The following is a 3,784-nucleotide window of genomic DNA, read 5'->3' on the forward strand; positions in this document are numbered from 1 at the left end:
GCCTGGCCACACAGTCATGGGTGAACAGGGAGTACAGGAGGGGACTGAGCACGCACCCCTGGGAAGCCCCAATGTTGAGGATCAGCATGGCAGATGTGTTGCTACTTACCCTTACCACCTGGGGGGCGGCCCGTCAGGAAGTCCAGGATCCAGTTGCAGAGGGAGGTGTTTAGTCCCAGGGTCCTTAGCTTAGTGATGAGCTTTGACGGCACTATGGTGTTGAACGCTAAGCTGTAGTCAATGAATAGCATTCTCATGTAGGTGTTCCTTTTGTCCAGGTGGGAAATTTCATAATCTGTGGATCTGTTGGTGCGGAATGAAAATTGGAGTGGGTCTAGGGTTTCTGGGATAATGTTGTTGATGTGAGCCATTACCAACCTTTCAAAACACTTCATGGCTACGGACGTGAGTGCTACGGGTCTGTAGTCATTTAGGCAGGTTGCCTTTGTGTTCTTGGGGACAGGGACTGTGGTGGTCTGCTTGAAACATGTTGGTATTACAGACTCAATCAAGGACATGTTGAAAATGTCAGTGACGACACCTGCCAGTTGGTCAGCACATGCCCGGAGCACACGTCCTGGTAATCCATCTGGCCCCGCAGCCTTGTGAATGTTGACCTGTTTAAAGGTCTTACTCATGTCGGCTACGGAGAGGGTGATCACACAGTCGTCTGGAACAGCTGATGCTCTCATGCATGCCCCAGTGTTGCTTGCCTCAAAGCGAGCATATACGTTTTTTAGCTCGTCTGGTAGGCTCGTGTCACTGGGCAGCTCTCGGCTGTGCTTCCCTTTGTAGTCCGTAATTGTTTGCAGGCCCTGCCACATCCGATGAACGTCGGAGCCGGTGTAGTACGATTCAATCTTAGTCACAGCAAAATTACACTCTACTTCAACAGATCAATACTCAATCATGAGGCCGCAAAGCCAAAAGAACTGAATAATATTAAGAAATGCTATAGATGGAAGGAAAGTAGTGTGGAAACCTACCTCCCAAAAATTAGGCAACGACAAATTAATTCCCTTCTAGACAACTTCCTGGATTAAACATTCCACTGTGATAGTGAAGGTGTAAACTTGGCAGTAGAAAACCGAAACAGTATATTTGATCTCTCAGCTTCCCTGTCAAATTAAAAATGTCAAGCAGACAACCTAAGAAAATGAACAACAATGACAAATGGTTTGATGAAGAATGCAAAAACCTAAGAAAGAAATTGAGAAACCTGTCCAACCAAAAACATAGAGACCCAGAAAACCTGAGTCTACGCCTTCACTATGGTGAATCACTAAAACAATACAGAAATACACTACGGAAAAACAAAGAATAGCACGTCAGAAATCAGCTCAATGTAATTGAAGAATCCATAGACTCTAACCACTTCTGGGAAAATTGGAAAACACTAAACAAACAACAACACGAAGAATTATCTATCTAAAATGGAGATGTGTGAATAAACCACTTATCCAATCTTTTTGACTCTATAACAAAGAACAAACGAAAAGAACAAACAGCAAAACAATACATGATCAAATACAAATCTTATAATCAACTATTAAAGACTACAGACACCCACTGGATTCTCCAATTACATTGAATGAACTACAGGACCAAATACCAAACCCTCCAACCAAAAAGGCCTGTGGTGTTGATGTTATCCTCAATGAAATGATAAAAATACAGACCACTAATTCCATATTCTATACTTAAACTCTTTAACATCATCCTCAGCTCTGGCATCTTCCCCAATATTTGGAAACCAAGGACTGATCACCCCAATCCACAAAAGTGGAGACCAAATTTGAACCCCAATAACTACCGTGGGATATGCCGTCAACAGCAACCTTGGAAAATCCTCTGCATTATTCATTAACAGCAGATGGTACATTTCCTCAGTGAAAACAATGTACTGAGCAAATGTCAAATTGGCTTATTTACCAAAAATTATATTACGACAGGCCACGTATTCACCCTGCATACCTTAATTGACAAACAAACCAAAACAAAGGCAAAGTCTTTCGCATGCTTTGTTGATTCAAAAAAGCTTTTGACTCAATTTGCACGAGATATCCTCTGTGTTCCATAACAAAGCATCACCTACAGAGAGATGAACCTGGAGAAGAGTCCCCTAAGCAAGCTGGTCCTGGCCTCTGTTCACAACACACAACACACCCCACCAAGCCCAGGACAGAGCAACAATTAGACCCAACAAATATCATGAGAAAACAAAAAGATAATTACTTGACACATTGACACAAACTGAGCAAACTAGAATGCTATTGTCCTAAACAGAGAGTACACAGTGGCAAGACACCTGACCACTGTGACTGACACAAAGTAAGGAAAGCTTTGACTATGTACAGACTTCAGTGAGCATAGCCTGCTATGTGAGAGAGGCCACCGTAGGCAGACATGGCTCTCAAGAGAAGACAGGCTATGTGCTCACTGCCCACAAAATGAGGTGGAAACTGAGCTGCACTTCCTAACCTCCGACAAATGTATGACCATATTAAGAGACACATATTTCCCTCAGATTGCAAGATCCACAAAGAATTAGAAAATAAACCCAATTTTGATAAACTCCCATATCTACTGCGTGAAATACCACAGTGTGACATCACAGCAGCAGATGTGTGACCTGTTGCACAAGAAAAGGGCAACCAGTGAAGAACAAACACCATTGTAAATACAACCTATATTTATGTTTATTTATTTTCCCTTTTGTACTTTAACCATTTGCACATCGTTACAACACTGTATATAGACTTAATATGACATTTGAAATGTCTTTATTCTTTTGGAACTTCTGTATGTTAAATGTTTTCTATTCATTTTTGTTTATTTAACTTTTGTTTATTATCTATTTCACTTGCTTTGGCAATGTTAACATATGTTTCACATGTCAATAAAGCCTCTTAAATTGAGAGAGACTGCCCACAGTACCTTGTTAATTGTCTTTCAGGTATTATCTGGTGTAATTCCCCTATTGTCCTATAGGTGTCAGTAGAGCACAGTGGTAGAGCTGTAGCTTCATATAGAAGGAGCTGTAGCTATTACCTAACCACAGATCTAAGATCAGATAATCTAACCGTAATCTCACCCTGAACCATTAGAGGGCTGAAATAATATCTGATCCTAGATCTGTTAGTTAGGGATAGGCTATATAACTCTGATCTACAATATCTGTTAGTTAGGGATAGGCTATATAACTCTGATTTACATTATCTGTTAGTTAAGGATAGGCTATATAACTCTGATTTACATTTAAGAATTATAGCCCGAGGGGGTGTGGTTATATGGACAATATACCACGGCTAAGGAGTGCCTGGACACGCCCCTTAGCCTCAGTCTATGGGCCATATACCACAAACCCCTGAGGCGCCTTACTGCTATTATAAACTGATTACCAACGTAATTAGAGCAGTAAAAATATGTTATTTGTCGTTCCTGTTGTAAACGGTCTGATATACCACGGCTGTCAGCCAATCAGGGCCCCCAAGTGGCGCAGCGGTCTAAGGCACTGCATCTCAGTGCTAGAGGTGTCACTACAGACCCTGGTTCGATTCCAGGCTGTATCACAACCGGCCGTGATTGGGAGTCCCATAGASCGGTGCACAATTGGCCCAGCATGGCCGGGGTAGGTCGTCATTGTAAATAAGAATTTGTTCTTAACTGACTTGCCTGGTTAAATAAAGGTTAAAATCAGCATTCAGGTGCTGTCCTGCCTTGACCGACCCCCTTCTCCACTACCTCTGGCCCAGCCTTGACCGACCTTTTCCCTGGGGTTGGT

The sequence above is a fragment of the Salvelinus sp. IW2-2015 genome, unplaced genomic scaffold (genome assembly GCF_002910315.2).
Source record: "Salvelinus sp. IW2-2015 unplaced genomic scaffold, ASM291031v2 Un_scaffold1540, whole genome shotgun sequence".
NCBI lineage: Eukaryota > Metazoa > Chordata > Actinopteri > Salmoniformes > Salmonidae > Salvelinus > Salvelinus sp. IW2-2015.